The 23,625-nt window shown below is 38.4% G+C and overlaps 1 pseudogene; it reads left to right on the top strand.

Annotated features, from left to right (window-relative positions):
- Positions 1–18,666, top strand: part of LOC125118058 (uncharacterized) — a 50,001-nt pseudogene extending 31,335 nt beyond the window's left edge.
- Positions 18,667–23,625: the final 4,959 nt, after the last annotated feature.

The raw sequence follows: 23,625 nt of genomic DNA, 5'->3' as shown, positions 1-23,625 counted from the left end.
CATAACGAAACAGAAACAGACTCACAGATATAGAGAACAAACTGGTGGTTACCAGAGGGAGAAGGAAGGGGAAGGGGCAAGATCGGGGTATAGGATTGAAAGGTATAAACACTATGCGTAAAAAAAAAATAACAACAAGGATATATTATACAGTACGGGAAAATAAAGCCATTATTTTGTAATAGCTTTAAATGTAATATAATCTGTGAAATTATTGAATTACTATGTTGGAAGCTAATACAATATTGTTAAATCACTATACTTCAATTAAAAAATAAAAATCTGGGAGTTCCCGTCATGGCTCAGTGGTTAACGAATCTGACTAGCATCCATGAGGCGCAGTTTCAATCCCTGGCCTCACTCAGTGGGTTAAGGATCTGGCATTGCTGTTATCTGTGGTATAGGTTACAGATGCGGCTTGGATCCTGTGTTGCTGTGGCTCAGGTGTAGACCAGCAGCTGTAGCTCTGATTGGACCCCTAGCCTGGGAACCTCCATGTACTGAGGTGCAGCCCTAAAAAGACATAAAATAAAATAAAATAAAATAAAATAAAATTAAATTAAATTAAAAAATAAAATAAAAATATGGAGTTCCAGTCATGCTCAGTGATAATGAATCTGACTAGTATTCATGAGGATGCGAGTTCAATCCCTGGCCTCCCTCACTGGGTTAAGGATCTGGCATTGCTGTGAGCTGTGGTGTAGGTCACAAAAGCAGCTTGGATCTGGCAGCTACAGCTCCTATTCAGCCCCTAGCCTGGGAACTTCCATATGCCACAGGTGTGGCCCTAAAATGAAAAAAATAAAAAATAAAAATAAAATAAATTAAAATAAAAATCCTTTAAAAGTCGATATTATATGGTTTTCTCTTAAAAATTAATTATGTTATATTTTTATAATTCTCAGTACTAACAATTCAAACAAAAATAAATTATTCAACATTGGTTACACTTAAACACTTGCTGAGTGAGTAATTCTTTTTAAATGGCAGCTAAATACAAAATCTTATCTGATAACACACACACACAAAATCTTCAGAGATAATACATCTTGTCTTTCAACTTGTTACTCTCAATATATTGAGATATCAAGGAACTGACATCATTGACATTCAGGGTTAAAGTGAGATACAGAGCAAGTGTAAGGGATTACAGATATAATTAGCCCTTTAAAAAGACAAGGGAAGTAAGGAATGGTAGAATATTTAAGAATAAAGACATTATATGTAACGGTAAATTTGTAAAAATTAAAAGGCACTTATGACCATTTTAAAAATACAAGTCAGGGTTCTCTTATGGCACAGCAGTTTAAAAATCTGACAGTTGTCACTGCAGTGGCTTGGGTCAGTGCTGTGGCACAGGTTCAATCTCTGGCCCAGGTGACAGCAGCCAAAAATCAAATCAAATCAAATTGATACAAGTCAAAAATGTTTAGTGAGATCTTTCCAATGTATGAAGTTTAATACCTTTGTGAAATAATAAATATTATAAGAAAATATATAGCATATAAGTAAAATATTGCCTTTAAAATAGTCATTATTTGTCTGTGGAATATATGCAAAGAAATTTTAACTCGAGGTGTCCTATGATAAATAATAAAATGGTTGGCTGCAATAACACAAATATGAGAACATAACATAACACGTGGTATTATTCTATACAGATGGTGCTTTGTGCTATATTAAACACATTTGTAAAACTTAGAAAAACATATTTATACTTTATAGTTCTGGTATCCTCTAAATTGTGATATTGATAAAATAGAGAATTTAGTGACAAAAAGGAGTGTCTTCTTGACTAAGGCTTTAATAGTTTCTAGAATAAATGGAGTGATTTTTGGTTATGGAGCACCACCTAGAGGAAGTGTGTTGGCGGGGAGTCCTTAAGCAAGAATGGAGTTAAATAATAATCAAATTTAAACAATTTTTTTAAATCCCTAAGGAATGAACAATCTTATGATTACATGTAATTTTGAAGTTCTACTATCATCCAAATACCATTTTTTATTTAAATGTGAATCCTTAATATGATATTTATGATTTTTATTTCTTTCAGAAAAATTTGCTGCAACACAGATCTTTTTAGAATATTGGAGCTGAAAAGGACCTTAGAAGTCATGTGGACTACTACCCTTCCTTTTATAAGTGAAGAACCTGAGGTCCAAAGTAGAGAAATAACTTAGAGTCTTAATTTCATTAATGAGAGAACAAGGAATAAAATCTCTGGGATCTTTTGATTCCCAGAATGGTACTTTCTCATTCTAGCACATATGGTCCTTTAAACCATATCTTAAGTAAACATAAGTTACTTTTGACAAGAAAAAAGAGCAAAAAAAAAAAAAAACCCACTAAAACCTCTGTAATCCTACTGAAGTGTTTACCACAGAGTGACTATATTTTTATCCTTCTGACATCCTTGATTTATTTGCATCCAATGGATATCAATCTCTTCCCTTCTAGGTTAGAAAAACATTTGCTATCAGAAACTGATGTGCTTTTGTCTTTTTGTCTTTTTTGTTGTTGTTGTTGTTGTTGCTATTTCTTGGGCCGCTCCCGCGGCATATGGAGTTTCCCAGGCTAGGGGTTGAATCAGAGCTGTAGCCACCGGCCTACGGCAGAGCCACAGCAACGCGGGATCCGAGCCACGTCTGCAACCTACACTACAGCTCACGGCAACGCCGGATTGTTAACCCACTGAGCAAAGGCAGGGACCGAACCCGCCACCTCATGGTTCCTAGTCGGATTCCTTAACCACTGCGCCACGACGGGAACTCCTGATGTGCTTTTGATAGGTTATATCATTAAACAACATGAAAACTGATACAGTGGTGCATAAATTGACAAAGCTAATAACGTTTCCCCCAAAATAAGAATGGGAACTTTTGATCCACCACCTTCTGCTGGTAATAAAATTTACTCTATAATGCCTTCCAACTTACTCAGGTGAAAAAAAAGTCAGTGTAAAAGTAAACATAAACTGGTTTTCTCGTCAGATTTCTGGATTTGAAACTCATTTACACTATAAACTGTGGAAATTTAGACAAATTATTTGTTTCTTGAATCTCAGTTTTCTCATCTGCAGATATAACACCAACTTTTCAGAGTTGTTATAGGAAATTAAGTGAGATAATACATGTAGAATATTTATCATACTGTAAAGCTAACAAGTGTTAATTTTTTTTATTATTTGCCCAATACAATTTTTTTTCTACTGTACAGCATGGTGATCCAGTTACACATACACATATAAAATATTTTCTCTGCCATTATCATGCTCCCTCATGCTCCTCTTTCTCAAGATTACTTTGGCAATTCAGAATATTTTGTGGTTCTGTATGAATTTTCATATTATTCATTCTAGTACTATAAGAATTTTTCTGGGAATTTTGATAAGGATAGCATTAAATCTGTATATTGCTTTGAGTAATATGGCCATTTTAGCATCTTGCATTCTTCTAATTCAAGAGCATGTGATATCTTTCTATTTCTTCATATCATCATCAATTTTGCTCATCAATTTTTGTATGATTTTCAGAGTGTAGATCTTTCATCTTCTTGGTTAAGTTTATTCCTAGTTATTTCATAGTTTTTACATGATTTTAAGCAGGATTGTTTCTTTTCATTCTGTCTTGCTGGTAGTTCATTAATAATGTCTAGAAGAGCAATAGATTTCTGTATATTAGACATATATCCTGCAACTTTAATAAATTCTTTTCTTCATTCTATTTTTTTTGTGGAGGTGTAAGGTTTTTCTATCTAAAGTATGATGTCACCTGCAAATAGTGACAACTTTACATCTTCCTTTCCAATTTGTATGCCTTCCATTTCTTTTTCTTTTCTGCTGTAGCTAGGATTTCCAATACTACATTGAATAGACATGGTGAGAGTGGGCATCTTTGTCATGTTCTTGAGTATAGGAAGAGCTTTCAGTTTTTACCATTGAGTATAATATTATTTGTGTGTTTGTCATAAATGGCCATATTATGTTAAGATATGTTCCCTCTGTACCAACTTTGATGACAATTTTTATCATGAATTGTTGTTGAATTTCATTGAATGATTTTTTGGTAGCTTTGGAGATTATCACAGTTTTATTGTTTAGTTTTTCCATTCTGAAGGGTTCAGACTTGGGATTGGATTATTTAATCAATTCATATTTTTGATTAAGGAAAAATTCACATAAAATTCACTATTTTAAAATCTACAATTTAGTGCCTTTAGGTACATTTAAAATGTTATGCAATTATTATTGCTATCTAGTTCCAGACTATTTTCATTACTCCAAAAGGAAATTTCGTCCCCACTAAGGAGTTACTCCTCATTCTCCACACCCCTCAGCCTCTGGCAACCACGAATGTGCTTTCTGCAAGACCATTGTTTCTATTGGTCAGTTAAAAATAGAAGGATGCACAATTAGATGATTCCTTTTCACCTCAGAGTACTTGCCTCTGTGTCTGTAAGAATCTAGTGGACTCTATGGTCATTTGGTCAATTGAAACCATTTATAGGTTTCTAAGCTTAATAAGCATCATTCGGGAGTTCCCATCGTGGTGCAGTGGTTAACGAATCCGACTAGGAACCATGAGGTGGCGGGTTCGGTCCCTGCCCTTGTTCAGTGGGTTGACGATCCGGCGTTGCCGTGAGCTGTGGTGTAGGTTGCAGACATGGCTCGGATCCCGCGTTGCTGTGGCTCTGGTGTAGGCCGGTGGCTACAGCTCCAACTGGACCCCTAGCCTGAGAACCTCCATATGCCGCGGGAGCGGCCCAAGAAATAGCTAAAAAGACAAAAAAAAAAAATAATAAGCATCATTCATTGAGCTTCTTTTCTTTGATATGAGGCTAAGGGCTAGAGTCTGCTTGCAGTGCTGATGCGTGTGCTCTACGTTAGTTCATATTTGAGCTATGGAGTATTTTTCCTCTTCCTCAGCCCCTATCCTGCAAGTCCAACAATATTCCAAAACCTATTTTAATGCATAATTTAGATTTTTTTCTGGAAGGTAGCCACCCAAAGTATCTAGCACACTATATTCTAGGGAAAGCAAACTCCTGCCATCTTAATCTGTATTAATCATATATTTTACCTCTTTAGTCACCATCTTAGTCTGAGCTATCAGAATATCTTGGCTGGAATATATATCAATAAACGTCCAAATGGGTTACATTTATATATTCTTGTGCCTTCTTTTAATTTTATTTTATTTTTTTAAATAATTTCCACAATACAATTTTTTTTCCTACTGTACACCATGGTGACCCAGTTACACGAACAGGTACACATTCTATTTTCTCAGATTATCATGCTCCATCATAAGTGACTAGACATAGTTCCCAGTGCTACACAGCAGGATCTCATTGCTAATCCATTCCAAAGGCAATAATTTGCATCCATTAACCTCAAGCTCCCATTCCATCCCACTCTGTCCCCCTCCCCCTTGGTAACCACAAGTCTATTCTCCAAGTCCATGATTTTCTTTTCTGTGGAATTGTTCCTTTGTGCCATATATTAGATTACAGGTATAAGTGCTATCTTATGGTATTTGTCTTTCTCTTTCTGACTTATTTCACTCAGTATGAGAGTCTCTAGTTCGATCCAAATGGTGTTCTTTCATTCTTTTTTATGGCTGAGTAGTATTCCATTGTGTATATATTCCACATCGTACTAATCCAATCATCTGTTGATGGACATTTGGGTTGTTTCCATGTCTTGCCTATTGTGAATGGTGCAGCAATGAACATTCAGATGCATGTGTCTTTTTCAAGGAAAGTTTTGTCTGGATATATGTCCAAGAGTGGGGCTACTGGGTCATAAGGTAGTTCTACGTACAGATTTCTAATGTACCTCCATGCTGTTCTCCATAGTGGTTATACCAGCTTACATTCCCACCAAGAGTGCAGAAGGGTTCCCTTTGCTCTACACCCTCTCCAGCATTTGTTATTTGTGAACTTATTAATGATAGCCATTCTGACTGGTGTGAGGTGGTATCTCATGGTAGTTTTGATTTGCATTTCTCTAGTAATCAGGGATGTTGAGCAGTTTTTCATGTGCTTGTTGGCCATCTGTATATCTTCCTTGGAAGAATGTCTATTCAGGTCTTTGCCCATTTTTCAAGTGGGTTTTTGGTTTTTTTGCTATTGATTTGTATAAGTTGCTTGAATATTTTAGAGATTAGGCCCTTGTCAGTAGCATCATTTGAAACTATTTTCTTCCATTCTGTAACTTGTCTTTTTGTTTTCTTTTTGGTTTCCGTTGCTGTGCAAAACTCGTCCCATTGGTTTATTTTTGCTTTTATTTCTATTGTTTGGGAGAGTGACCTGAAAAAAATGTTTGTAAGGTTGATGTGAGAGAATGTTTTGCCTATGCTCTCTTCCAGGAGTTTTATGGTGTCTTATCTTACATTTGAGTCTTTAAGCCATTTGGAGTTTATTTTGGTGCATGGTGTGAGGGTGTGTTCTAGTTTCATTGATTTGCATGCAGCTGTCCAGGTTTACCAGCAATTCTTGCCAAAAAGACTCTTTTTCCCATTTTATGTTCTTGCCTCCTTTGTCGAAGATTAATTGACCATAGGTGTCTGGGTTTATTTATGCATTCTCTCTTTTGTTCCATTGGTCTGTGTGTCTGTTTTGGTAGCAGAACCACACTGTCTTGATGACTCTGGCTTTGTAATATTGCCTGAAGTCTGGAAGAGTTATGCCTCCTGCTTGGTTTTTGTTCCTTAGGATTGCTTTGGTGATTCCAGGTCTTTTGTGGTTCCATATAAATTTTTGGATTGTTTGTTCTAGTTCTGTGAAAAATGTCATGGGTAATTTGATAGGGATTGCATTTAATCTGCACATCACTTTGGGTACCATGACCATTTTTACAATATTAATTCTTCCAACCCAGGAGTATGGAATATTTTTCCATTTCTTTACATCTTCTTTAATTTCCTTGATTAATGTTGTACAGTTCTCAGCATATAAGTCCTTCACATCCTTGGTCAGGTGTATACCCAGGTATTTGATTTTTTGGATGCAATTTAAAAGGGTATTGTATTTTTGTAATCCTTTTCTAATATTTTCTTATTAGTATACAGAAATGTAACTGATTTCTGAATGTTAATCTTATATCCTGCTACTTTGCTGAATTTGTTCAAGTATGTTTTGGGTTGAGTCCTTAGGGTTTTCTATATATAGTATCATGTCATCTGCATACAGTGACAGTTTTACCTATTCTCTTCCTATTTGGATGCATTTTATTTCTTTTGTTTGTCTGATTGCTGTGGCTAGGACTTCCAGTACTATGTTGAATAACAGTTGTGAGAGTGGGCATCCTTGTCTTGTTCCAGATTTTAGTGGGAAGACTTTCAGCTTTTCTCTGCTGAGTATTATATTTGCTGTATGTTTGTCATAAATGGCTTTGGTTATGTTAAGGTATGTTCCCTCTATACAACTTTGGTAAGAGTTTTGATCATGAATGGATGTTGGACTTTGTCAAATACTTTCTCTGCATCTACTGAGGTTATCATGTGGTTTTTGACTTTTCTTTAGTTAATGTGGTGTATGACTTTGATTGATTTGTGTAAGTTGAACCGTCCTTGTGCGCCTGGGATGGATCCCACCTGGTTGTGATGTAAGATGTTTTTTGTATGTTGTTGGATTCAGTTGGCTAAAATTTTGTTGAGAATTTTTGCATCTATATTCATCAAAGATATTGGCTGATAGTTTTCTGTTTTGTTGGTATAGTTTCTTTGTTTGGTTTTGAAATTAGGGTGATGATGGCATCATAGAATGACTTTGGGAGTGTTCCTTCTTCTTCAAACTTTTGGAAAAGTTTAAGGAGGATGGGTATAAATTCCTCTTTCTATGTTTGGAAGAATTTGGCTGTGAAGCCATCTGGTACTGGATCTTTATTTGTAGGGAGTGTTTTATGACATAATAAATTTCATTTCTACTGATCAGTTTCTTCAGGTTTTTTTTTTTTTGTCTTTTTGCCTTTTCTAGGGCTGCTCCCGTGCCATATGGAGGTTCCCAGGCTAGGGGTCTAATCAGACTTTTAGATGCCGACCTGCACCAGAGCCATAGCAACACAGGATCTGAGCCACGTCTGCAGCCTACACCACAGCTCACGGCAACGCCGGATCCTTAACCCATTGACCAAGGCCAGGGATTGAACCCACGACCTCATGGTTCCTAGTCGGATTCGTTAAACACTGAGCCATAATGGGAACTCCCAGTCTCTTCAGTTGATCTATTTCTTCTTGATTCAGTTTTGGCAAGCTGTAAGTCTCTAGAAAGTTGTCCATTTCTTTTAGGTTGTCAAATTCACTGGCATATAATTGTTGACAGTATTCTCTCTTGATTTTTGTATTTCGGTAGCATCCATTGCGATTTGTCCTTTTTCATTTCTTATTTTGTTTATATGGGTTTTTTCTCTCCACTTCTTGGTAAGTCTAGCCAAAGTTTGTCATTTTTTTCACCTTTTCAAAGAACCAGCTCTTGGTTTGATTGATTTTGTCTATTGTTTTTTTGAATCTCTATTTTATTGATTTCCTCTTGGATCTTTATGATTTCCTTCCTTCTGCCGAATTTAGGTTCTGTTTGTTCTTTTTCTCATTCATCTATGTAGTGGGTTAAGTTGTCATTTGAGATCTTTCTTCTTTTTTGAGGAAGGCCTCTATCATTATGTATTTCCCTTTGAGCACTGCCTATGCAGCATCCCACAGATTTTAAATGGTGTGTCTTCATGATCATTTGTCTCAAGGTATTTTTTAATTTCCTTCTTGATTTCCTCATTGACCCATTGGTTTCCTGGTAGCATGTTGTTTAGTATCCATATAGTAGGTTTTTTTCATTTCTTTTCCTGTTTGATTTCTAGTTTCATGCCATTGTTGTCAGAGAAGATACTTGAAATAAATACCATACTCTTAAATTTGTTGAGGTTAGCTCTGTGCCCCAATATATGACCAATTCTTGAGAATGTTCCATGTGCACTTGAGAAGAATGTTCACTCCGATTTTTTTGGATGTAATGTCCTGAAAATGTCAATGAAGTCTAACTTTTCTATTGTGTCCTTTAGGATCTCTGTTGCATTATTGATTTTCTGTCTAGAGGATCTGTCCATTGATGTGAGTGGGGTGTGAAAGTCTCCTACTATGATTGTATTCCCATCAATTTCTCCTTTTATGTCAGTTAGTATTTGTTGTAGTTATCTGGGCGCTCCTATATTAGGGACATATATTTTGACGATTGTAATATCCTCTTCTTGAATGGATCCTTTAGCCAATAAATAGTGTCCTTTTTTGTCTTTCTTTATGGCCTTTGTTTTAAAGTCTATTTTGTCTGATATGAGTATTGCAACTCCTGCTTTCCTGTCTTGTCCATTGGCATGAAATATCTATTCCCATCCACTCACTTTCAATCTATATGTTTCCTTTGCCCTAAGGTGATTTCTTGTAGACTGCAATTTGAAGGTTTTTGCTTTTTTTTTTTGTCTTTTGTCTTTTTTTGTTTTTGTTGTTGTTGCTATTTCCTGGGCCGCTCCTGCGGCATATGGAGGTTCCCAGGCTAGGGGTTGAATCGGAGCTGTAGCCACCGGCCTACGCCAGAGCCACAGCAACGCGGGATCCCAGCCGCGTCTGCAACCTACACCACAGCTCATGGCAACGCCGGATCGTTAACCCACTGAGCAAGGGCCGGGACCGAACCCGCAACCTCATGGTTCCTAGTCGGATTCGTTAACCACTGCGCCACGACGGGAACTCCGGTTTTTGCTTTTTATCCAATCAGTCACTCTGTGTCTTTTGATTGTAGCTTTCAGTCCATTGACATTTAAGGTGATTATTGGTAGATGTTTATTTATTGCCATTTGAAACCTTATTTTCCAGTTGATTCTATGTTTTTCATTTCTTCTTTTCTTTTTTTTTTGTTGGATGGTTTCCATTTCTTTTATGCTTGAGTACTTTTCAGTTTTTGTGAATGTAATGTTCAGTTTTGATTTGTGGTTGCCCTGTTTTTTAAGTATGTTAACCACTTCCTATATCTCCTTGCTTTAGCCCAAAAATCATATAGGCGCAAACACATCATTAAAATAAAAAAGAATCTATATTTTCTTACTTACCCACATTGTATGATTTTGATGTCTTTTTTTAACATCTTCATGTTTAGATCTGTATGCTGGCTTATTTAAGCGACTGCTTTCCAATTGCTGTTTCCTCCACCCTAGTTCTTCCTCCTTTTTTTTTTTTAATTTAGAGAAGGACTTCCAGTATTTCTTTTAGAATGGGTTTTTTATTGCTGTACTCTTTTAGCTTTTGTTTGTTGGAGAAATCCTTTATTTTCCCAACTATTTTAAATGCTATTTTTGCTGGGTAGAGTATTCTAGGTTGCAAATTCTTTTCCTTTCAGCACTTTAAATATATCTTGCCACTCCCTTCTGGCCTGTAGAGTTTCTGTAGAGAAATCAGCTGATAGCCTTATTGGGGTTCCCTTATAATTAATGCTTTGCTTTTTTCTTTCTACCTTTAGAATCCTCTCTTTATCTGTAACTTTTGCCATTTTTATTATAATATGTCTTGGTGTGGGCCTGTTTGGGTTCAGCTTGTTTGGGGCCCTCTGTGCTTCCTGTATCTTGATATCAGTATCCTTTAGATTTGGAAATTTGTCAGCTATAATTTCTTCAAATATATTTTCAATCCCCTTTTCTTCTTCTTTTCCTTCTGGAATTCCCATTATACATATTTTGGCCCACTTTATATTATCCAATAGGTCTTTTATATTGCTTTTTTTAAAATTTGGTTTTCTGTCTGCTGTCCTGTTTGGGTGATATCCATTATTCTATCTTCCACATCACTAATTCGTTCCTCTGCCTTATTCATTCTGGTCTTTATTGCATTTAGCTCAGTTTGTATCTCTGAAAATGAATTTTCTAGTTTTTCTTGGCTCCTCTTTATATTTTCTAGTTCATTTCTGAGGGAATCTGCATTACTGTTCATATACTCTCTTAATTCCTTCAGTATTTTCACTATCTCCCTTTTGAACTCAAAGTCTATTAAACCACAGAGGTCTGTTTCATTGTTGACTGCTTTAGGTGAATTCTCCTGTTGCTTTAACTGGGAATGGTTTCTGTGCTTCTTCATCTTGCTTGTGTTTTTCTTTTTCCATGAATTTGGGGAAGCCAAACTGTAGTTTGGCACAGTCCAGGACTGGCCAGTGGAAGGCCTCTCATGGGCAAGTGGATGTGCCTGGAGCACTGCAGGCCAGGGGGGTGCCTCCCTCAGGTGGGCATGGGTGCACGGAGTGTAGTGGGCCAGCAGGCAGCCTCCCACGTGTGGGCAGAGGTGCCCAGAGCACAGCAGGCTGGCAGATGACCTCCCACATGTGTGGGGGGGACTGGCCCACAGCAGATGGCAAGTGGCTTCCAGCCATAGGGGATGTTGTTGTGCCAGGAATACTCCTCTGTCTGTGAGCCAGCAGGCATGCATGCACACTGGGGTGCAAGGTGTATTCTGTGTCAGCCTTCCCCTCCTCCTCTCCCTTTCCCAACAATGATGCCTTGTCTCTACTGTGGGTCTGGAACTTCTCCTGGGTTCCCCCTGCCATGGCTTTCCACTCCCCAGCTCTTAGCATACCACACCCCCCACCCATGGCTTACTGCTCCCCAGTCCCTTAGGCTGTCTCCACACAGCCAACCCCAGCCAGCTCCCGGGGACTGACCCCCAGAACCTAAGTCTCAGCATGTAGCTGCCACCTGAGCATCTCAGGCTGCAGTGTCTGTGCCAGTGGTTCAGATGATCTCTGTGTCTCTCGCTCTGCTTTTTGGTTCTCAGACCTGCTGCTGCACTTTTCTCAGCATCTTGTAGATCCCTCCGACTCAGCTGTTTCATTAATAGGAACAAAATACTGGGATTCTTAGCAACATGGATGGACCTAGAAATTATCATGCTAAGTGAAGTCAGTCATACAATGAGACACCAACATCAAATGCTTTCACTGACATGTGGAATCTGAAAAAAGGACAGAATGAACTTCTTTGCAGAACAGATACTGACTCACAGACTTTGAAAAACTTATGGTCTCTGGAGGAGACAGTTTGGGGGTGGAGGGATGTGCTGGGGTTGTGGGTTGGAAATCCTATAAAATTGGGTTGTGATGATCATTATACAACTATAAATGTAATAAATTCATTGAGAAATAAAAAAATAAAAATAAAATAAAAAAGAATATATTATGCCCTAGATAAATGTTCCATATTCCAGAAAATGTGTCCACACCACCTAAGGATATTTTTTAAGGATATTAATAGGTTTAAGACTTTCTCCTATCCATCTTAATTTATTTTTCACTTCTATTATTCTGACCTCTGACATATTTATCAAAAACTTTAGATCATAGCCCCTGACTTCAAAGAGGTTGCAATATAACTGAAAGGATAAGACGTGCATTCAGAAAACTCTACTATATTATAAGTGCCATGAGGAAAAGATTCCTGTTCAGCTAGTTCAATATTGGGTCTCTTTCACTCAGTTCAACACCCAGCAATACATGAAAAAAAGAATCTTGGAGAAAACCATAATTTTAAAAGATGCATGTACACCAATATTCATTGAAACACTGTTTGCAGTGGCCAAGACATGGAAGCATCCTACATGTTCATCAGCAGATGAATGGATAAAGAAGACATAGAATATTTGTACAATGGAATATTATTTACCCACAAAAATTAATTAAATAATGCCATTTGCAGCAACATAGATGAACCCAGAGATTATTATACTAAGTGAAGTAGCCAGAAAGAGAAAAATATCTTATGATACCGCTTATATATGGAAGCTAAAAAATGATATGAATGAACTTAATTACAAAACAGAAATAGACCCACAGACATAGGAAGAACTTATGGTTACCGAAAGGGAAAGAGGGGATAATTTATAAGCTTGGGATTAACATATACACACTGTTATATATAAAATAGATAATCATAAGGACCTACTGTATAGCACAGGGAAATATACTCAATATTTTTAATAACCTATATGGGGAAAGAATCTGAAAAAATAGATATATAAGTTTGTATAACTGAATCTCTTTGCCTTAAACTGAAAATAATACATTATAAATAAACTATGCTTTGATTTAAGAAAATATTAAAGAAAATCAATGAACAAGGTACAAAGTATATGGTCATATGAAACAATTAATGATATAGGATTGGGAGAAGGGAAAAATAAGTATACAATTTAGTTTTGAAAAAAAGTCAGGAAAGTTTCCTTTAAAGAGTTAAACATTAAATAAGCATGAAACTGAGCTGCTAGAGAGGAGGAGAGTGGATGTTTCAGAGTGGAAGCAATATACTCAAAAGCAAAGGAATAGAAATGATCTTGATAGTAGAAGACTGACATTAAAGTGTTAGTGTTCAAGGTTCTTGGCCTTCTTAATCAATAGAAATTGATAAGAGACCAGGCAAAAATTCCGAAAAGGCTTTATTGGAGCCCTGCTGCTGCGGAGTGAGGTGAAAATGAGCAACAGTTTCTCTTTTTTGCACAGTCCTCAAGGTGGCAGGGGGCAAGCTAGCTCCTTATATGTGGTGGAGGTAGGGACGGGTCCAGGGGTCAAGCCAGAGGGATGACAGGTGGTTTGCCCACCCTTTGGTATTACTGTATGCAGAGGGCCTGTGTAGTACCCTGCTTTTGCTCACAGCACCCCACTTCTGCTCTGAGATCCTCAGAAGTAGCAGTTGGTTTTTTTAGTCTTATTGCATCCTTTCCAAAATTTACCCCAACTGTCATGCATGCAGTTATTTTTAGTCCTTTGTGGTCTCTTTGTAGTTTGTTGCTCAAGTACATGTTTATTTAGGTACAAGTACTGCATCCACTGCAGCAAAAGGTCCCAGGTCCCAGGTCCCAGGTCCCAGCTTGCCTCATTCTCCCCTGAGAGATTCTACACCCCTTATTCCTAAGGAGTTAGGAGCTGAAGTTCTCTTCTGAAACTTTTTCCTGCTGGACAGGGGCTGTGGACCCTAGCCTGCCCTAGAGATATAGAAATTCCTTGCTGACTATTCTAAGGGTCTGTAGGGACCTAAGCCACACTCTGCTGGAATGAGCTGAATTCCTTAAGCCATCGTGAGTCTTAATTGAAATTGTTGGAACCTAGAAGAAACAAGCTTAAGCAAATGTTTGAACAAACAAGGGCCAAAAAGGAGATGAACAACAGTAGTTAATAAAGGGCCTATAAAGGGAAGGAATCAGCTTAACTTTGAGAGAGCTTCCTTAATTATTGACCAGACAGTGGAAGTGATATTGCCCCTGATAAAACTGTGAAGCCAGTCAACCTGGCTGTATGTTTCCTTAATATTAACCTCTATCTGTCCTATCTCATTAATTCAGGTACAACAAGAAGTATTTTTATAGCACATATTCAACTTGTTCTGCCAGTAGATACTCAAATGCTAGATGATTGTCAACAACTACATTATCCAAAAAAAATAAGAGAGGTCTTAAGTCCTGTTAAGGCTTGTCTCATCTATTCTATCATATAACCAAGCTGTCTGATGAGATTTCTCATTGTTGCTTTATGATAAGTAAAGCTACCCCATGGAGCTTCCAGTCCTATGGCCAGTTCGGCCATGCTAAGATCACTCTTAGTGCTTTCTGGGTTTGGTGGTGGCTAGAGTGATCCCGTTATAGATAAAAATCCCTCTTATCCCTATAGCACACTCTCATATGAAGTGAATATTATCACTGCATTTAGGGGCTGTAGCTTGGTTGGAAAAGAACAAGGCCTGGCCATAATTCCATAACATATGATGGTTTGGGTATCCACAGAGAAAAACAAACCCTTCAGGGATACAGATATGAATGTTTGTCTCATGGTTATTAAGAGCCAATAGCCCTTAGAGTTCCTGTTGTGAAACAGGTGATTAAGGATCCAGCATTGTCTCTGTGGTGGGATGGGTTCAATCTCCAGCCTGTCATAGTGGGTTAAGGATCCAGCATTGCTGCAGCTATGGTGTAGGTTAGCTATGGCTCAGATTTTATCCCTAGCCCAGGAACTTCCATATGTTGCTAGAGTGGCTAGAAAAAAAAGAGCACACACAGTGCTTGAAGGACATAATTCTTAGTACTTAAACAGTTAGGGGGCAGCAGACATTTATATTGATAATTTCGTGTATAAAGCTCTACAACATTTTTAACAAGATGTTCATGTATGTTCCTACTGAGTGCAAGAAGAAGAATCACAACTAGGTGTCCAACCCACTACATCATTTTACTTATCTGTCAATGGTGCCTGTCTTTTTTTTTTCACTTTAACCATTTTTAATTTTATTTTATTGGAGTGTCATTGAATTACAATGTTGTATCAGTTGCAGGTGTACAGAAAGAGGATCAGAATACACATAAATATATCTATTTTTCCCATAAAGGTTATTGCAAACTATTGAGTAGATTTTCCTGTGCTATACAGCAGTTTCTTGTTAACCATCTATTTTATACAGTAGTGTGTATATGTTATTCCCACCCTCCCAGTTCTTCCCTCTCCCAACAGTTGATTTTTTTAACTGTACGGTTGTCTGGAATTAAATATATTCACATTGTTGCGAATAACCACCATCCATCTCCAGAAATTTTTCATCATCTAGAGCTGAAACTCTGTTCCCATTAAACACCAACTTCCATTCCTCCCTCCCCTCAGCCCTGGCACCTACGATTTTCTTTAGGTCTCTATGAATTTGACTCCTACATACTTCATGTAAGTGGAATCAAAGAGTTTTTCTCCCTTTGTGATTGCCTTCTCTCATTTAGAATATTGACTTCAAGGTTCATGCATGTTATAACATGTTCCAGAATGGCTCTCCTTTTTAGGACTGAATAATATTCCATTTTATGTTTAGACCACATTTTGTTTATCCACTCATCTGTTGATGGATAGTTGGATTGCTTCTATCTTTGGCTATTGCGAATCGTGATGTTAGGAACATTGGTGAGCAAATATCTGTTTGAATCTTTGTTCTCAATTATTTTAGGTATATGCCCAGAAATAGCATGCTTGATAGTATGGTCATTCTATTATTAATTTTTTGAGGAACCACTATATTGTTTTGCATAGTAAGTACACAATTTTACATTCCCGCCAACAATGCACAAGTGTTCTTATCACTCCACATCCTCACTAACGCTTGCTGTTTTCCATTTTGTTTTTGTTTTTATAATAGTCATCCAAAAAGTATGATGTGGAGTTCCCGTCGTGGCGCAGTGGTTAATGAATCTGCCTAGGAACCATGAGGTTGCGGGTTTGATCCCTGCCCTTGCTCAGTGGGTTAACAATCTGGCATTGCCGTGAGCTGTGGTGTAGGTTGCAGACGCGGCTCGGATCCCATGTTGCTGTGGCTCTGGCGTAGGCTGGCAGCTAGCTACAGCTCCGATTTGACCCCTAGCCTGGGAACCTCCATATGCCGTGGGAGTGACCCAAGAAATAGCAAAAAAAAAAAAGACAAAAAGTATGATGTATTGATCATTGTGGCTTTTTTTTCCCCCCACTGTACAGCATGGGGATCAAGTTCCTCTTACATGTATACACTTTTTCCCTTTGTTCTGTTGCAACGTGAGTACCTAGACATAGTTCTCAATGCTACTCTGCAGGATCTCCTTGTAAATCTATTCCAAGTTGTATCTGATAAGCCCAAGCTCCCAAACCCTCCCACTCCCTCCCTCTCCCGTTGGGCAGCCACAAGTCTATTCTCCAAGTCCATGATTTTCTTTTCTGTGGACAGATTCATTTGTGCTGTATACTAGATTCCAGTTATGAGTGATATCATATGGTATTTGTCTTTTGTCTTTCTGGCTCATTTCACTCAGTATGAGATTCTCTAGTTCCATCCATGTTGCTGCAAATGGCATTATGTCATTCTTTTTATGGCTGAGTAGTATTCCATTGTGTATATATACCACCTCTTCCAAATCCAATCCTCTGTCGATGGACATTTGGGTTGTTTCCATGTCCTGGCTATTGTGAATAGAGCTGCAATGAACATGCGTGTGCATGTGTCTCTTTTAAGTAGAGTTTTGTCTGGATAGATGCCCAAGAGTGGGATTGCGGGGTCATATGGAAGTTCTATGCATAGATTTCTAAGGTATCTCCAAACTGTTCTCCATAGTGGCTGTACCAGTTTACATTCCCACCAACAGTACAGGAGGGTTCCCTTTTCTCCACAACACCTGCAGCACTTGTTATTTGTGGACTTATTAAGGATGGTCATTCTGACTGGTTTGAGGTGGTATCTCATGTGCCTGTCTTTTGAACAGGTATCTTAGATCTTCCACTGGCTCAGAGGTGTATAGTCTTTCCGTTGTGACCTGCGGGGATTCTGGAGGTAAAAGCCTTAATCTGGACAAATGAACCCAACTAGATATGCCTTGTAGTTTGACAGCAGTGGGGTTAACTAAAATTACTTTATAGGGGCCCTTCCATTTTGGAAATAGTTGGTCTTTGGGGGATGCCTTTTTCCAGGTTTTAAGAAGGACTTGATCCCCAGGGGTTATTGGTGAAGGAACTACTTCCTCTGTATTTTTATTGGGAGTGGATAATGCCTGTGGGCATAGTCCTGGGTAGCCTTCTGAACTTGTCCTAGATTAATAATATGTCTCAGAAGGCGGGATCAAGATGGTGGAGGACACTTTCTTCCACAAACACATCAAAAAAATATATATGTAGAACAATTAACACAGAACATCTACTGAACATTGGCATAAGACTCCAGACTTCCAAAAATGGCATGAAACCCTCCACATAACTGGGTAGAACAAAAGGAGAAAAAAGAAAGAAGAAAAAAAAAATGAATTCAGATGGAACCAGCCCTCCAGAGCGGGAGCTGAAAAAGGAAAGGAATCTGCACTCGCTGAGGCCACTTAGCTGATGGAGAGATCAGCCAGGATGGAGAGAGAGCCTCAAATCTTCAGAGAAAAGCACAGCAGATGGACTGAGAAGGGCAAAGCAGAGAGAGCCACACAGATGAGCAGAACCACTGCCCAGGGCACCACAGCCTGAGACATTCAGATGGGAGCTAGGTGCTAAGACTCAGGTTTCACAGGTCAGTTCCAGGGAGAAGACTAGGACTGGCTGTGTGGAAACAGTCTGAGGAGGCTAGAGATTAGTTCGCCACAGCTGAGGGAGCTCTGGAGGACTAGGTCCATAGGAGAAGTAAGGAACCATTGTTGGGGAGGGCAAGATGAGGAGGTGCAGGACCACCATAGGAATTTTTTCTTTTGCATGGGCTCTAGGGGCTGGCAGAAACCACTGCAGCCATTTTGGACTCCTGAGGTGGGTACAGCCTGCCACCACTAAAGGTCCAGTGAACAGGCCCTGCCACTGGCTTCAGTCACCTCATGTCACAGAGGTACTGCAACTGAGTACTACCCATTGCTCTCACCCTCCAGGAATGCACATGACCCACCACTGCCTTGGCCAAAGGCACTGGGTGCTACCCCCACCTCCATGAGGGTCACTGCCACTGCCCAGGGGCCTGCAACCAGGAGAAGCCTGCCACCCTACCTCCCTGTGAGTCCTCACCACTGCAAAGAGCCCAGCAACATGGTACCACCTAAAGGCACTGGACATTGCCCCTACATCCCTGGAAGCATGTGCAGGCCATACATCTGCACACCCTCTATCAAGGTGATAATGGCCTGTACACACTGAGTAAAGAGACAGCAAGCATACAAGTCAAAAGCAACCCTCAGAGTTCCCATTGTGGCACAGCAGAAACAAATCCAACTAGGAACCATGAGGTTATGGATTTGATCCCTGGCCTCGCTCAGTGGGTTAAGGATCCAGCATTGCAGTGAGCTGTGGTGTAGGTCACAGACGGGCTCAAATCTAGCATTGCTGTGGCTGTGGCATAGGCTAGCAGCTGTAACTCCAATTCGACCCCTAACCTGGGAACTTCCATATGCTGCAGGTGCAGCCCTATAAAGCAAAAAAAAAAAAAGCAACCCTCAAGCCAAAAAAATAGTAAGCCCTCACAAGTTACCTAGGGATATTCCTAAATGTAAATAGCCTTCCAAGACTACAATAGATAATTGTTTTTCCTAAACTCACAGAATAAGAAAAATATAAGCAAAATGAAGAAGCACAGGAATCATTCCCAGTTAAAAGAAAAGGATAATTCCCCTGAAGACATGAAAAAGGAAACAAGACCTTTGCAGTCTAATAGACACTGAGTTCCAAAAGAATGTAATGAAAATATTTAAGGAATGAAGAACTAATATCGGGAATTCCTGCTGTGGCTTACCAGAAATGGATCTGACTAGTATCCATGAGGATGTGGGTTGGATACCTGGCCTCACTCAATGTGTCAGGGATCCAGCATTGCTGTGGGCTGTGCTGTAGGTCACAAACGTGCCTCAGATCCCATGTTGCTGTGGCTGAGGCATAGTCCAGCAGTTGTAGCCCCAATTTGAACCCTAGCCTGGAAACTTCCATATGCTGCTGGTGTGGCCCTAAAAAAGAAAAAAATAAAGAAATCAAAAGTAATACAAAATAAAAAATCAAAAGTAATGCAGATTACTTTAAAAAGGAACTAGAAACTATAAGGAGGAGTCAAGAAAACAGAAAAGTCTTTTGCAGAGACAAAAGCTGAGTTAAATGCATTTAACAGCAGAATGAATAATGGAGAGGAATGAATAAGTGATCTGGAAGGGAGAATAACTAAAATCACCCAATCAGGACAGCAGACAGAAAATTAAATGTAAAAAAAAAATGAGAGCAATATAAGACATCTAAGGGATAATATAAGGGGTGCCAGTCTATGCGTAATAGGTTCTAGAAGGAGAAGAAAAACAACAGGGGATTGAAAATATATTTGAAAAATTTATGACTGATATATTTGAAGAAATTATGGCAAGATATATTCAAAGTTATAAAAGGGAAAAATCTCAGGCTAGACTACTCTACCTAGCAAGATTATCACTTAAAATAGGATAAATAAAGAATTACTCAGACAAACAAAAACTAAAAGAATAAAACACTACTAAACCCATTCTAAAAGAAATGTTGAAAAGCCTCCTCTAAATAAGAAAGAAGGAAGAAGATATGGGATGGAGGAAATCGCAATTGGAAAGCAATCACTCAAGTAAGCCAGTATACATATTAAAAAAAAAAAATTGTGCAAGTGATAATAAACACAAGGAACAGCAAAAAGGATAGTTATTCAGAGGTCATAAAGGACATCAAAATCATAAAATGTGGGGAAGGAGATTAAGAAAATCTAGACTATTTTTATTTAGATCATTTTTGAGTCTATATGACTATGGGTCTAAAACAGATATAGGAAGGGATTAACATACATGGAAAACAGGGCAACAAAAAATCAGAACCAAACAATACATTCACAAAAAACAAAAAGTAGAGGACACGGGCATAAAATAAAAGGAAATCATCAACCAAAAAAAGTAAGGAACAAAGGAGAAACATAAAATCAAATAGAAAACAGTTTAAAATGGCAATAAATATGTATTCATCAGTAATTACCTTAAATGTCAATGGACTGAATGCTCCAATTGAAAGACATAGAGTGCCATACTGGATAATAAAAAAGCCTACAATATGCTGTCTACAAGAGACCCACGTTAGGACAAAGGACACATATAAATTGAAAGTGAAGGAATGAAAAAAGATATTTCATGTGACTGGAAATGACAGGAAAGCGAGAGTCATAATACTCAAATCCAACAAAATAGACTTTAAGCAAAGACTATAAAGAAAGATAAAAGGACAATATTTAAAGATAAAAGGACCCATTCAATAAGAGGATATTACACTCATCAATATATATGCCCCAAATATAGGGGCACCCAAATACATACAATGAATACTAAAATACATGAGAGGAGAAATTCGTGGGAATACAATAATAGTTGAAGACTTTAACACTCACTCACATCAGTGGACAGAATCTCTAGATGGAAAATCAGTAAGGCAACAGATGTCCTAACAATAGAACAGGGAGACTTAAGTGATATTTTCAAAACATTACATCAAAAAAAAAGTATATATATTCTACTCAAGTGCACATGGAACATTCTTAAGAACTGATCACATACATGGGCATGAAACTAATCTCAACAAATTTAAGAGTATAGAAATTATTTCAAGCATCTTTTGTGACCAAAACAGCATGAAAGTAGAAATCAACCATAGAAAAAGAAATGAGAAAAAACTGACTATATGGAGACTAAACAACATGCTATTAAAAAAAAAAAAACTAATAGGTCAACAAGGAAATCAAAAAGGAAGTTTAAAAATACCCTGAGACAGGAGTTCCCTTCATGGCTCAGGGAAGAAGGAGACCCCAGGGCATTTGGCACCAAAGGCCAGTGGGGCTTGTGTGCAGGAGCTCCACAGGACTGAGGGGAGCAGAGACACCATTCTTGAAAGGCACACATAGGCTCTCATGTGCACTCGGTCCCAGGGCAAAGCAGAGACTTCATAGGAAACTGGGTCAGACCTACCTGAGATTCATGGAGGATCTCCTGAGAAGAGAGGGAGTGACTGTAACTCATTGTGGGAGGAAGGACTTTGGAGGTAAGATCTCAGGAACAATCATCAGAGTGTGTTTCTATAGAGGTGACCATTTTGGAAAAAATCTGTCCCCACCCATCAGGGCTGAGAAGCCACAGGCCAAACAACAAACTGGGTAGGAACACAGCCCCATCAATCAGCAAACAGGCTGCCTAAAGATCCCTCAGACAAACAGCCAGATTCTACCCTCACCCAGACTCAATGCCCCACACACCAGAGGGATAAGAATCAGCTCCACCTACCAGTGGGCAGGCACCAGACCCTCCCATCAGGAAGCCTACACCAAGCCCCTTACCAATGGCAGCCACAAGGGGGCAGACAGCAGAAGAAAGAGGGGCTACAACTGTATTGTCTTTAAAAGGAGACCACATTGAAAATCTATACATAATGAAAGGTAGAGAATTATGACTCAGATAAGGGAGCAAGAAAAAAAAAACAGAAAAACAGCTAAGTGATCTGGAGATTACCAACTTCCATGAAAAAGACATTAGATTGATGTTAGTAAAGATGATTCAAGATCTTGGAAATAAACTGGAAGCAAAGATTGATAAATTACAAGAAACACTGAGCAAAGAAATATAAGATTTAGGGATTAAGCAATGAGAGATGCAAAATAAAATAACTGAATTAAACAATTCACTATAAGGAAACAACAGCAGAGTACAGCAGGCAGAAGAATAAAAAAGCAAGGTGGAGGACAGACTGGAGGAAATATCTGACATGGAAGAGAAAAGAGAAAAAAGATTGAAAAGAAATGAAGATGGTCTAAGAGAACTCCTGGACAATGTTAAATGCAACAACATCTGTATTATAGGTGTGCCAGAAGGAGAAGAGACGGAGAAAGGGCCAGAGAAAATATTTGAAGAGATTAAAGCTGAAAACTTCCCTCACATGGGAAAGGAATCACTCATTCAAGATCAGGAAGCACAATGAGTACCATATAAAATAAACCCAAGGAGGAACACCCTGAGACACATATTAATCCAAATGACCAAAATTAAAGACAAAGAGAAAATCTTGAAAGCAGCTAGGGAAAAGAAACAAGTAACATACAAGGGAACACCAATTATGTCATTGGCAGATTTTTCACTCTGCAAGCCAGAAAGGAGTGGCATGATATATTTAACATGATGAAAGGAAAAAAACTCCAACCAAATTACTCTACCCAGCAAGGCACTCATTCAGATTTGAAGGGGAAACCAAAAGTTACACATACAAGGAAAGGCTAAGAGAATTCAGCACCACAATAGCAGCTTTACAACAAATAATTAGTGAACTTCTCTAGGTGGAAAAGAAAAGACCACAACTAGAAACAAAAACATTACCAATGGCAAGGCTGACTGGTAAAGGCATGTAGAGGTAGGAGATGGTCCACACACAAATATGCTACCAAAAACAGAAATCATGAGAAGAGGAAGGTACAAATGCAGGAAACCACAAGATAAAAAAACAAGAGAAGGGAAGGGAAAAAAAAACAAAATCAAATCAAAAACAGTTAATAAAATGGAAGAAAGAAATTATACATCGATAATTACCTTAAATGTAATTGGACTAAATACCCCAACCAAAAGACATAGACTGGCTAAATGAATACAAAAACAAGACCCATATATATGCTGTCTTCAAGAGACCCACTTCACTTCTAGGGACACATACAAATTGAAAGTGAGAGGATGGAAGAAAATATTTCATGCAAACGGGGATCAAAAGAAAGCTGGAGTAGCAATACTCATATCAGACAAAATAGACTTTAAAATGAAGAATATTTTAAGGGACAAAGAAGGTCACTACCTAATGATCAAAGGATCACTCCAAGAAGATGTTATAACAATTGTAAATATCTACGCTCCCAACACAGGTTCACCATAATATATAAGGCAACTGCTAACAACCTTAAAAGGAGAAATCGACAATAACACAATCATAGTGGGAGACTTGAACACCCCACTTACAGCAATGGACAGATCAACCAGACAGAAAATCAATAAGGAAACACAGGCCCTGAATGATGCATTAAACCAGATGGACTGAATAGATATTTATAGGACATTTCATCCAAAAGCAAAAGAATACACATTC

This window comes from Phacochoerus africanus, chromosome X (assembly GCF_016906955.1).
Source record: "Phacochoerus africanus isolate WHEZ1 chromosome X, ROS_Pafr_v1, whole genome shotgun sequence".
NCBI lineage: Eukaryota > Metazoa > Chordata > Mammalia > Artiodactyla > Suidae > Phacochoerus > Phacochoerus africanus.
The sequence above is the reverse complement of the archived record's forward strand: the minus strand, read 5'-3'. Positions and strand labels throughout refer to the sequence as shown.